Here is a 14312-nt window from a genome sequence, read left to right as displayed (position 1 = left end):
GTTGCAAATTCATAATCCAGTTTTGGATAGGAAATCTGTGTCTGCGGTGAGTTGGGGTTGTCGGTGTGCCCTTAGTGAGGCTCCAGTTTTTTCCACCTCTCCTCAGTCACATGATGTTCCTGACTATTTGGCGGACTTTTATGATGTATTTAGTGAGAATGAGTCTGCGTCTTTGCCTCCTCATAGGAGTTATGACTGTGCAATTGAACTGAGCCCGGGGTGTAAATTTCCCAAGGGTCGGCTCTTCAATTTATCTGTACCCGAGCACGAGGCTATGCGATCCTATATTAAGGAGGCATTGGAGAAAGGTCATATTAGACCATCCTCTTCACCCTTAGGTGCTGGGTTTTTTTTTCGTGGCCAAAAAGGATGGTTCATTAAGGCCTGGTATTGATTATCGTGCCCTCAACAAAATTACTATTAAATATCAGTATCCGTTACCCCTGATTTCAGATCTATTCTCCAGAGTTAAAGGTGCTTGCTGGTTTACCAAGCTTGACCTCAGGGGGGCGTATAATCTTATCCGCATTAAGCATGGGGATGAATGGAAGACGGCGTTTAATACTCCAGAGGGACATTTTGAGTACCTGGTGATGCCTTTTGGGCTCACTAATGCCCCTTCTGTCTTCCAGTGCTTCATGAACGATATTTTCCGAGACTTTGTGGATACATTTTTGATTATCTATCTGGATGATAATTTGATCTTCTCCACGGATTGGGATTCTCATGTGGAACATGTTCGGACTGTGTTCCGGATCTTGAGGGAGAATTCCCTGTATGTCAAGGGATCGAAATGCCTTTTTGGGGTACAGAGGATTTCTTTTTTGGAATTTATTTTGTCTCCGTCAACTATTGAAATGGACCCGGCCAAGGTACAGGCCATTTATGATTGGGTTCAGCCCACTTCTTTGAAGGCCCTCCAGAAGTTTTTGGGTTTTGCTAATTTTTATCGGAAATTTATAGCAAAATTTTCTAGTATTGCCAAGCCATTGACTGATCTGACTAAGAAGGGTGCTGATGTGTTGAATTGGTCTCCGGAGGCTGTTTCTTCCTTTCAGGAGCTGAAGCGAAGACTCACTTCTGCCCCGGTTTTGCGGCAACCTGATGTCTCACTCCTGTTCCAGGTAGAGGTGGACGCTTCTGAGATTGGTGCAGGAGCTGTTTTGTCCCAAAAGGATCCTGTAACATCTAAAATGAATCCCTGTGCTTTCTTTTCCCGAAAGTTCTCTCCATCTGAACGTAACTATGATGTGGGGAATCAGGAACTGTTAGCCATGAAATGGGCATTTGAGGAGTGGAGACATTGGTTGGAGGGAGCTAAACATCAAGTCATGGTCCTCACTGGCCACAAGAATTTGATTTACCTGGAGTCGGCCAAACGCTTGAACCCTAGACAGGCTAGGTGGGCCTTGTTTTTTACACGTTTTGATTTTGTGGTCTCTTTTCTTCCTGGCACTAAGAATGTCAAGGCTGATGCTCTCTCTAGGAGCTTCTTTGCTGATTCTCCTGTGGTGACCAAGCCTGCTACCATCTTAGGCGAAGGGGTAGTTCTTTCTGCCGTCTCGCCCGACTTGAGACGTGCTCTGGAAGAGTTCCAGGAGGACAAACCTGAGCGTTGTCCCAGGGGAAAGTTGTATGTTCCTGACCAGTGGAATAAGAGGGTGATGTCTGAAGTTCATTGCTCTGCATTGGCTGGTCATCCAGGTATTTTTGGTACTAGAGATCTGGTGAGTCGGTCTTTTTGGTGGCCCGCCTTGTCTCGTGATGTCAGGAATTTTGAGCAGTCCTGTGGGACTTGCTCCCGGTCTAAACCTTGTTCTCGCTCTAGTGGGTTGTTGATGCCTTTGCCGGTCCCCAGGAGGCCATGGACCCATATTTCAATGGATTTCATCTCTGATGTGCCTGTCTCTCAGAGAATGACTGTTATTTGGGTGATTTGTGATAGGTTCTCTAAGATGGTTCATCTTGTACCACTCCCTAAGTTGCCATCTTCCTCTGAGTTGGTGCCCCTGTTTTTGCAAAAGGTGGTTCGCTTGCACGGGATTCCTGAGAACATTGTATCTGACAGAGGAGTTTAGTTTGTGTCTAGATTTTGGAGGACCTTCTGTTCCAAGCTGGGAATTCAGTTGTCCTTCTCTTCTGCTTTTCACCCTCAGACCAATGGGCAGACGGAGAGAACAAACCAGACCTTGGAGTCGTATTTGAGATGTTTTATTTCCGCTGATCAGGATGATTGGGTTTCATTTTTTCCCTTGGCCGAATTTGCTTTAAATAATAGAGCTAGTTCTGCCACTTTGATGTCACCTTTTTTTTGTAACTTTGGGTTTCATCCTCGATTTTCTTCAGGGCAGGTGGAGCCTTCTGCCTGCCCAGGTGTTGACACTGTGGTGGAGAGAATGCACCAGATCTGGGACCAAGTGGTGGATAAGTTATCTCTCTCCCAGGAAAAGGCCAAGCGGTTTTCCAACCGACATAGGACCATTGGTCCCCAGTTTAAGGTTGGTGATATGGTTTGGTTATCATCAAAAAATATCACTATGAAGGTGGCTTCTCCTAAGTTTAAGTCTAGATTTATTGGACCTTACAAGATTTTGGAGATTATTAATCCGGTCTCTTTTCGCTTGGCTCTTCCTGTCACATTTAAAATCCATAATGTGTTTCATAAGTCCTTATTGAAGAGGTTTGTTGAACCAGTAGTTCCTGGGGTGGCACCTCCGGACCCTGTATTGGTTGAAGGTAACATGGAATATGAAGTAGAGAAGATACTGGATTCCCGTCTGGCTAGACGGAGACTCCAGTATTTGGTTACGTGGAAGGGTTATGGCCAGGAGGATAATTCCTGGGTCTCTGCCTCTGATATTCATGCCAAAAGATTGGTACGTGCCTTTCATCGGACTCACCCTGATCGCCCTGGAGGTTTGGATGAGGGTTCGTTGACCCCTCCTCAAGGGGGAGGTACTGTTGTGAGTTCATTTTCCCCTTCACCATTGAGGTCTGATGAACTCCCTCTTCTGGTGAAGGAAGGTAGTGAGGCTGATTACCAAGCACCTGGGTATGATGATGATGACGGTGACGGGAATTGCTGACTGAATATAAGGCAGCCGACGCCCTTCTGCCTTGCTGGTGATCTCTCTGAGGGATTCTAGGAGACCAGTCTGATTCCTGCTCCTCAAAAGCTAAGTTTTCTGCACTGCTTTTTGCATTTGTGTTTTGTTTTGCCTTGTTTTTCTGAATTTCTGCCATTCCCTGCTGGGGTGAGTTGAATTCCTTTTTGCTCTGTCTTCAGAAAATACCTGAGTGCAGATATAGTCTTTTTGAAGCCTAGCGTCTTCAGGGCTTTTGTCCCTATCAGCCTGTTGGCCCTTGTTTTGATAGGGTTTTTGGCGGATTGCAGACAGCAGCTTTCCTATCCTTTCCTATTTAGTTAGCTTGGGCCCCATCATTTGCTCAGCCTGTCTTTCTATCTGTGTGAGTGTTTTTTCATCTTGCTTCACCGTCATTATATGTTGGGGGCTGCCTATTGCTTTGGGGTCTGCTCTGGGGCAGTTTAGATTTCCCTTTCTGTCTTTAGGCTATGTAGTTCTTTGGCTGTGATCGAGGGGTCTAGGGCACCGTAGGAACCCCCCACGGCTACTGCTAGTTGTTGTTGATAGGTTCAGGGGTCTGCAATCTGATAGCTGCCAACTTCTCTGGTTTTCTGGACTTAGCTAGTATTTCTGTTTTTGCCTCCTACAGTGACTCATTCATAACAGTTGAGGCTCATTCCCAGCTGGAGAGCATGATCTGGAGCCTGGTCTCCAAGGTTGTATGTATACTGACTGTCCTGCAACAAAAACCAGAGGAATAGGAAGCTGTAAATGCTCTATTCCCATCTAAGACTCGGAGGCACAACAGCGACGTGTGAAGAAGAAGGAGGAACGTCAGTGTAACACAGTACTGCATGTACCTCAAGTAAGCGCTAGAGAGGAGACTACACAACCCATCTGATAGAGAGATTCCTAAGTTGCTTCCAGGATAATCACCTCCTGTGCCATCTGTAATCTGGACCCTGGACTGCACTTACAAGTAAAGGTAAAGAAACTACATTCCGCTGTGTCCTTGCCTTCTTTCTGCAACTTCTCCAGCACTGCTACATCTCTGTGCCAGACACTGCACCCTCTTCCTCAACCCCTATTCTCTTCATCTACTCTGCCCTTGGACTACAGCCCTACCTGTGGAGGGCTATAACATCACTGATGCACCCCACCATCTGTCCCAGAGGATCTGTCTGCAGCGTCGGCATAATAACTCCCTTGCCGAACACCACAGGTGGCGTCACGAATCACTGATAAACTTTATTCCACCACTTAACCCCTTTTACATGGGCGCCCAGGGCCACGGACCAGGTCACCGCTGCTGTGACATTCCCCTCTGAAGGACCGGCCCGGTACCGAGTACCCCACAGCCCTGGGAGGGCGACCCATATACGTCATCACCTGGAGACGGAGAGGAGACCTCCAGCCTTATACAAACCGCCTCTGCGAGGAACTGCATTTGCCATGTTAACACCTCCTGCTGCTGTTGCTGCTGCTGCTGCTGGTATTGAATCTGCTGTGCTAACACCTTATTTGTCTCCTGTTGCGCCAAATTCTGTTGTTGACTGGTGAGCTGGTATTGTTGCTGTACCTGGGTGAGATGTTTCACAAGCTCCTCCATGCTGCTGACGTCTTGTGTTGGATGGCGGATTTCACCAGGACATGCAGTTGTCCTAAGTCTCTATGTGTATTCCTGGAACGCTGCCCGCACTCAAAAGACCACATGTGAGGGGTTGACACACTTAGCTGCTTCTTTAGGTAGACACAGGAACCATTCTGGTAGAAAATCACTTGCTGGTTTATTGTGGGTAGCATAAATCTTGGCAGGGTTTAGCAAAATCAACAAAGCCTTGCTGCCATAACAGTAAAACAAACAAAACACTTAGGGTCCCGTTTCACTTAGCGACACACCAGCGATCCCGACAACAATACGACCTGGTAGGGATCACTGGTGTGTCGCTAAATAATCGCTAGTAAGCTGCCAAACAGGCAGATCTCTTCAGCGGCACAGCAACCATCCAGCGATCAAACACAGCGATGCATGCTGGCCAGCGGGACGCTGACGACGAAAAAATGGCCCAGGATATTCCTGCACGATCACGATATCCAGCAGGGGGGCCGGTCGCTGTTGTGTGTCACATGTAGTGAGATCGCAGGCGAGATCGCTGTTGCGGCACAAAATCAGTGACGCATTAGCGATATCGCTAGCGATCTCGCTATGTGAGACATGGCCTTTAGGCTTAGGGACAGGCACAGGTTTATTTCAGGAGGTGTCCCATCCCTCGCTCCCTACCGTCAGGGCCTTCCTCTCCCTTTATCATCCCGTTGTAAGTATATACTATGTCATTCGCCGGACATACCCATGTCCATTCGTGACAGGTACGTTACTAAGCAGCAGTACAGTACAGCTATAGAACACAATGGACAAGCAGAGGATGTGTGTGGCCGTCTATCGGCTGTACTGTGGATATTGGCAGTGTCAGCAACAGCACAGTATAGAATATGACAAGAAAGGAAAAGATTTGTCTGACTGCGCACGACCAGCAATGACAACTCCAGCAGTTGAACTGTATTGCTAAAAAAAAGGCTGGACTGACAAATATATTGGTGAGGCTGATATGTCTGACCATCAGCAGTGGCAAAGGCAGAAGCTGCAAAGTATAGAATAAGATGAGGCAGGCAAGGGTGGGTCTGGCTGTATATGGCTAGCACTGTCAACCATGGTGAAATTATAAGCAGCAGTACTTTACTGATATACATGATGGGCAAGCAGGAAATGCCTGCCTAGTAACATAGTAACATACTTATTAAGGTTGAAGGAAGACTTTAAGTCCATCTAGTTCAACCCATATCCTATCCTAACTTGCCCTAACATGTTGATCCAGAGGAAGGCAAAAAAACCTCATGTGGTAAACAGCAAGCTTCACATTGGGGAAAAAAATTCCTTCCCGAATCTACATACGGCAATCAGACTAGCTCCCTGGATCAACGCAATATTAAGGAAACTAGTGTATATACCCTGTAATATTATACTTTTCAAGAAAGGCATCCAGTCCCTTCTTAATTTTTATTAGGGAATCACTCATTACAACATCATATGGCAGAGAGTTCCATAGTCTCACTGCTCTTACAGTAAAGAATCCACGTCTGTGAGTATGCTTAAACCTTCTTTCCTCCAGATGTAGAGGATGCCTCCTTGTCCCCGTCACAGGTCTAAGAGTAAAAAGATCATTAGAAAGGTCTTTGTGCTGTCCCCTCATATATTTATACATTGTAATAAGATCAACCATAAGCCTTCGATTTTCCAAACTAAATAACCCCAAGTGTAATAACCTGTCTTGGTATTGCAGACCCCCTAGTTCCCTAATAACCTGGGTCGCTCTTCTCTGCACCCGCTCCAGTTCAGCTATGTCTTTCTTATACACCGGAGACCAGAACTGTACACAGTATTCTAAGTGTGGTCGCACTAGTGACTTATATGGAGATAAAATTATGTTCTCCTCATGAGCATCTATGCCTCTTTTAATGCATCCCATTATTTTATTTGCCTTTGTAGCAGCTGCCTGACACTGGCCACTAAATGTGAGTTTGTCGTCCACCCATACACCCAGGTCTTTTTCAGTGACAGTTTTGCCCAGTGTTTTACAATTAAGCACATAACTATATATCTTGTTCGTTCTACCCAAGTGCTTGACCTTACATTTATCCCCATTAAAGCTCATTTGCCATTTATCAGCCCAAGCTTCTAGTTTACATAAATCCTCCTGTAATATAAAATTGTCCTCCTCTGTATTAATTACCCTGCAGAGTTTAGTGTCATCTGCAAATATTGAAATTCTACTCTCTATGCCCCCTACAAGGTCATTAATAAATATGTTAAAAAGAAGCGGGCCCAAAACTGACCCCTGTGGTACCCCACTGCTAACCGTGACCCAGTCCGAGTGTGCTCCATTAATAACCACCCTTTGTTTCCTATTCCTGAGCCAGCTCTTAACCCACCTACACATATTTTCCTCTATCCCCATTGTTCTCATTTTCTGTATCAACCTTTTGTGTGGCACCGTATCAAAAGCTTTTGAAAAGTCCATGTACACCACGTCCACTGCATTCCCTTGGTCCAGTCCAGAACTTACCTCTTCATAAAAGCTTATCAGATTAGTCTGACAGGAACGGTCCCTTGTAAACCCATGTTGATATTGGGTCATGAGGTTATTCTTCTCCAGTGGTGGAACCAAACCTATTTCATAATCGTAGATGTTTTACCACCCATTCTGGTTGTGGTGGTGTATTTCTGTCACTCAAAAAATTCACTCACTAGGCCATGAAAGATTTGGGCTGTCAGTGACCATAGTTCCTGCTCCACATTTATATGGTGCAGTGCACTTTTTCAAGCTCAAAGATAAGTTGAGAGAGCAGTCCACTTTCCCCTGGATGTGATAACACAGGGCATGCACCCCTTCTTTGAGAAATAATTGTAACTAGGTATTTTCCAGTGAGACTGCGTGCACAGACTTATTTTCAAAAGGCGGCTATAGGCTTGGAGTCTCTGCCCCTCCCCCCGGCAGAGATGCCAGCGTGTTCACCACCTGGGCCCCCGTCCTGCTCTGCCTCCTCCTTCTGGGACAGCAACTGCCAGGGGTGCAAGCAATTGCTGAAAGACACTTACTATTTAACCCCTTTCTGACATCAGACGTACTATCCCGTCCATGGGACCCGGGCCCCTATGCCCATGGACGGCATAGTACGTCTAGCGCGATCAGCGGCGCCCACGTGGTGAGCGCCGCTGATCGCGGCCGGGTGTCAGCTGATTATCACAGCTGACACCCGGCACAATGTGTCAGGGGAGGTCACGGACCGCCCCCGACACGTTAACCCCTTGCACACTGCGATCAAACATGATCGCGGTGTACCGGGGGTTAAAGGGAAGCATCGGCAGGGAGGGGGCTCCCTCCGTGCTTCCCTGAGCCCCCCACGGCAGCATAATGTGCAGCGCTGCTGCGGGGGTCTCCTTCCCTGCAGGCCCCCAAATCCAAGATGGCGACGGGGGCCTTCGGGGGCCTGCAGGGAGCCGGCTTCCTCAGTGCCTGCAAAGCGCAGCCATGAGGAAGTCTGCAGCAGTGCCTGTGACAGATCGCTGATCTGTCACAGTGATCTGTGATGTGACAGATCAGCGATCTGTCACAGGACAGTGATGTCCCACCTGGGACAATGTAATAAAGTTAAAAAAAAAAAAAAGTGTTAAAGTAATTTAAAAAAAATCGCCAAATAAAATAGAAAAAAAAAAAATATTCCCCCAATAAATCCATTTTTTGGAAATAAAAAAAACAAAAAAACAATAAAAGTACACATATTAGGTATCGCCGCGTCCGTAATGACCTGCCGTATAAAACTGTCCCATTAGTTAACCCCTTTAGCGAACCCCTTAAAAAATAAAAAACAAAGCAAAAAATACTGATTTATTATTATACCGCCAAACAAAAAGTGCAATAACGCGCGATCAAAAAGACGCATATAAATATCCATGGTACCGCTGAAAACGTCATCTTGTCCTGCAAAAAACGAGCCGCATCATCGGCGAAAAAATAGAAAAGTTATAGCTCGCAGAATAAAGCGATGCAAAAATAATTATTTTTTATAGAAAATAGTTTTCATTGCATAAAACCGACAAAACATAAAAAAAGACCTAAATGAGGTATCGCTGCAACCGTATCGACCCGAAGAATAAAACCGCTTTATCAATTTTACCGCACGTGGAACGGTGTAAACGCACCCCCCCAAAAGAAATTCATGAAACGCTGGTTTTTGTTCATTCTGCGTCCCAAAAATCGGAATACAAAGCGATCAAAAAATGGCACGTGCCCGAATATGGTACCAATAAAAATGTCAACTCGTCCCGCAAAAAATAAGACCTCACATGACTCGGTGGGTCAAAATACGGTAAAAATTATAGCTCTAAATATGTGGTGATGCAAAAACTATTTTTACAATAAAAAGCGTCTTTTAGCGTGTGACAGCTGCCAAATATAAAAACCGCCATAAATAGTAGATCAAACCCCCCGTTATCACCCCCTTAGTTAGGGAAAAATAATAAAATTAAAAGAAAATGTATTTATTTCCATTTTCCCATTAGGGCTAGGGTTAGGGCCAGGGCTAGGGTTAGGGTTAGGGTTAGGGCTAGGGTTAGGGCTGGGATTAGGGTTAGGGGTGTGTTGGGGTTTGGGTTGGAGTTAGAATTGGGGGTTTCCACTGTTTGGGCACATCAGGTGCTCTCCAAATGCAACATGGCGTCTGATCTCAATTCCAGCCAATTCTGAGTTGAAAAAGTCAAATGGTGGTCCTTCTCTTCCAAGCTCTGCCATGCGCCCAAACAGTGTTTTACCCCACATGTAGGGTATCAACCTACTCAGGACAAATTGCAAAACAACTTTCAATTTCTCCTGTTACCCTTGGGAAAATAAAAAAATTGGGGACTAATTGATCATGTTTGTGGAAAAAATACAATTTTTTTATTTTCATGCCCGGGCATTATAAACTTCTGTGAAGCCCTTGGGGGTTCAAAGTGCTCACCACACATCTAGATAAGTTCCTTAGGGGGTCTAGTTTCCAAAATAGGGTCATTTGTGAGGGTTTCCACTGTTACATTAGGGCCTCTCCAAAGGCAACATGACACCCGCAGACCATTCCATCAAAGTCTGCATTCCAAAACGTCACTACCTCCCTTCCGAGACCCGACGTGTGCCCATACAGTAGTTTTCTCCCACATATGGGGTATCAGCGTACTCAGGACAAATTGGACAACAACTTTTGGGGTCCAATTTCTCCTGGTACCCTAGGGAAAATAAAAAAATTGGGGACTAAATGATCATGTTTGTGGAAAAAATACTAATTTTTTATTTTCACGCCTGGGTGTTATAAACTTCTGTGAATCACTAGGGAGGTTCAAAGTGCTCACCACACATCTAGATAAGTTCCTTGGGGGGTCTAGTTTCCAAAATGGTGTCATTTGTGGGGGGTTTCCACTGTTTTGGTACATCAGGGGCTTTCCAAACGCGACATGGTGTCAGATCTCAATTCCAGCCAAAAACGTCAAATGGCGCTGCTTCCCTTCCGAGCTCTGCCATGTGCCCAAATAGTGGTTTACCCCCACATGTGGGGTATCAGCGTACTCAGGACAAATTGCACAATAACTTTTAGGGTCCTGTTACCCTTGGGAAAATAAAAATTGGGGGTGAAAAGATCATTTTTGTGGAAAAAATATGATGTTTTAATTGTACCGCTGTACGTTATAAACTTCTGTGAAGCCCTTGTGGGTTCAAAGTTCTCACCACATATCTAGATAAGTTCCTTGGGGGGTCTAGTTTCCAGAATGGGCTCACTTGTGGGGGTTTCCACTGTTTAGGCACATCAGGAGCTCTCCAAACGTGACATGGCGTCCAATCTGAATTCCAGCGAATTTTGCATTGAAAAAGTCAAACGGCGCTCCTTCCCTTCTGAGCTCTGCCATGCGCCGAAACAGTGGTTCCCCCCACATATCAGGTATCAGCGTACTCAGGACAAATTGCACAATAACTTTTGCAGTCCAATTTCTCCTGTTACCCTTGGTAAAATAAAAAAAATTGAACCTGAATTATTTTTTTTGTGAAAAAAAGTTAGATGTTCATTTTTTTTAAATATTCAAAAAATTCCTGTGACACACCTAAAGGGTTAATAAACTTCTTGAATGTGGTTTTGAGCACCTTAAGGGGTGCAGTTTTTAGAATGGTGTCACTTTTGAGTATTTTCTATCATATAGATCCCTCAAAGTGGCTTCAAATGTGATGTGGTCCTAAAAATAAAATGGTGTTGCAAAAATGAGAAATCGCTGGTCAATTTTTAACCCTTATAACTTTCTAACAAAAAAAAATTTTGGTTCCAAAATTGTGCTGATGTAAAGTAAACATGTGGGAAATGTTACTTATCAAGTTTTTTGTGTGCCGTATCTCTGTGATTTAAGGGCATAAAAATTCAAAGTTGGAAAATTGCGAAATTTTCAAAAATTTCGCCAAATTTCCTTTTTTTTCACAAATAAACGCAAGTTATTTGAACTAAATTTTACCACTATCATGAAGTACAATATGTCACGAGAAAACATTGTCAGAATCACCAGGATCCATGGAAGCGATCCAGAGTTATGACCTCATAAAGAGACAGTGGTCAGAATTGTAAAAATTGGCCCAGTCATGAACGTGCAAACCACCCTTTTGGGTGAAAGGGTTAAGGCACCTCCTCGAGCATGGAGGTGCCTGTGCAATTTTGTAAGTTTTTTCCTAACACAATTGTCAGTTCTCAGGTCCCAGTGCTCGTATTCCTGTATTCCTGACTGTCTAAGAGCCATGCCTGTCCGCCTGTCTATTTGTCGTGCCCACCAGCCTGTCTATGAACCATGCCTGCATATCTATCAGTCATGACTGTCAGCCTGTCTATCAGCTGTGCCCATCTGCTTGTCTATCATCCGGCCCAGACTGCACCTGCCAGTGCTCATCTCTAACGTCAGCCAGTCCAGTCACAGCTGCCAGTGCACATCTCTACATCAGCCACTCCTGTCTGCATCTGTGGTTCTGTGTTCTTACAGCGCCTGCATCTTCTGTACCTTCCTTCGGGCAATCCCATCTACCTGTCTCTAGGGAGTTAGCTGCCATGTACCCAAGGTCAGTCCTGATGTAGCACCTGGTCCACCACCTTTGTCTCTCCTTGGATCATGGTATCGTATGCCACTGTTCATCCGAGATCAGATTAGGTGAGGCTCCTAAGTTACGCCCCTCCAGACTTTCATTGGGCCTCGGCACAATGGTTCCACTACTCAGCCCATTACAGTTTGCACAGGCCATGGAATCCGCTGTCTCCCAGACCTCCCTTTTCCAAGACCTCTACCTGGAAGTCTCCCACCAAAAAGAGCAGCAGGGTAAAATGCTCTCCTACCTGCAGATTGTAACCATCCATCTGGATAAATTGACAACTCCGTCATCACCTGCACCTACTCAAGCTGCGACCACCTCAGCCGTGATCTGAAAGCCTACCAGCTATGTGCCTGGTTCCGAATCCTGCCTGTCTGCACCCCCACACTATGGGGGAGACCCTGCCCTATGTCAGAGGTTTATTAGCGCCTACTGCACTTCGAACTCCTGGCTCATCAGTTCGTCTATAGCTTTCATCATGCCCCATCTCGTGGGTGAGGCTTTGTTTTGGCTCAATCTTCTATGGGAGAAAGGGAATCCCTTTGTATTAAAACCCCAGTCCTTTCTAGAGGTCTCCAGTAAGGTTTTCGATGAGCGTCCTCAGCGGCCCCTTCTCTCCTCCGTCTGCGTCAGGGAAACTTCACAGTGGGCCAGTATGCTGTACGTTTCCGCACACTCTCGTCTGAACTTGCCTGGAATAACAAAGAATTATGGCAACCTTCTGGGAGGGCCTTTTTGGGTGAATCAAGGACTAGCTGGATTGTCATGACATACCCTTCTCACTGGATGACCTGGTGTCTGTGGCTACACGGATTGATATAAGGTTCCAGGAGCACTCCAAGGAGATGACCCCTATGCCTGGCACCTACCTTTCAAATGCCGGTCTTACAGTGAGCCTTGGCATTCTCCCCAGAGTTTATACAAGTGGACAAGGTAACGATGGCCAAGCATCACCAGGAGGTCCGTTGTGCCAAGGGTAGGTGCTTCTATTGTGGCAGTTCTGAGCATGTCATCCGCTACTGTCCTGATAGACTGAGATACTCTAGAGCCTAGGGTCTGTTAGAGAGTCCACTCTGGGCCAGAATATCCCCTCTCCATCACTGTCTCTGACAGTAGCTGTTTCCTGTGGCGACATTCATTTTGTTGAATTAGCCTACCCGGACTCTGGGTCTGCAGGCAGTTTCATCCAACAGGCCCTTTTGGAGTGATATAAGATTCCGATACCAACATCTACAGGATCCATTGGTGGTTTCATTGGTGGATGTAAGACCCTTCTCCGAGGTCATTCTTTCCGTTACCAAACCAGTGGAACTTTGGGTAAAAATGCTGCACTCAGAAAAGATTCCTTTTTATGTGCTGTCCGATTTGTCTCACCCTCTGCTTCTAGGTCTGGCATAGCTGCAAAAACACGAGCCAATCATGGACTAGAAGTCTGGAGAAGTACATCACTGGTCTCATCTGTCACAAGAGTTGCCTTGCTCCCTTTTGTCCTGTCCAACCTCCCTCACTAATTTGCCTGATTTCCCTGCATAATAGCAGTCCCCGGTTACTGTTCTTAAGGCGCGTGTGCACATGTCCCCTCTCTTAAAGGGGACACCCGTGTCCTGCTAAAAGTATCCCCAGCCAATTGCTGGAGGACACTTACTATTTAAGGCACCTTCTCCAGCATAGAGGTGCCTGTGCAACGTTCTAAGCTTGTTCCTAAACACTCTTGTTAGTTTTCAGGTCCCAGGGCTTGTATTCCTGTATACCTGTCTTTCAGCTATGCATGCCTGCCTGCCTGCCAGCCTGTCTATCAGCCGTGCCCGCCTGCATGTCTATCAGCCGGCCCAGCCTGCAACTCCCAATGCTCATCTCTACGTTAGTCTGTCCAACTGCAACTGTCAGTGCTCATCTCTATGTTCGCCGGTCCAGCCGCACCTGTTCATCTGTAGATCAGCCGGTCCTGTCTGCATCCATGGTTCCCATGTTCTTACAGTGCCTGCCTCTACTGTACTGTCCCAGCTACCCATCCCTAGGGGGGTTACCTGCCATCTACCCAAGGTCAGTCTTGATGTAGCACCTGGTCCACCTCCTTGGATCTTGGTATCATATGCCGCTGTGTATCAGGGGTCACATTAGGTGAGGCTCCTAGTTACACCCCTCCAAGCTTTCCATGGGTGCCGGGACAGTGGTTTTACCATCCAGCCCATTACAACAGCAGACTCCGCTAAGTGGTACGGCAGCAATTGCACCACTAGCAACTTCACTGAGACTAGAGTTGGATAACAAGTGGATGACTGAGTGGGTTGCCTGTTAGACACACAATCAGGCCATGAGATATCTGGCCATGAGACGGAGAAGGAGGAGAGAGTAGTCAGATTACTACAAGCAGTAGTTCAGGTTGATGATGGTGGCATTTATAATAATAATACATTTTATTTCTATAACGCCGACATATTCCGTAGCACTTTACATTTCAGAGGGTATTTGTACAGACAATAGACATTACAGCATAACAATAATCACATAGATTATAACAAAT

The sequence above is a fragment of the Dendrobates tinctorius genome, unplaced genomic scaffold (genome assembly GCF_039654945.1).
Source record: "Dendrobates tinctorius isolate UK_male_01 unplaced genomic scaffold, ASM3965494v1 ptg000133l, whole genome shotgun sequence".
Taxonomy (NCBI): domain Eukaryota; kingdom Metazoa; phylum Chordata; class Amphibia; order Anura; family Dendrobatidae; genus Dendrobates; species Dendrobates tinctorius.
This window is presented reverse-complemented; position numbering follows the sequence as displayed.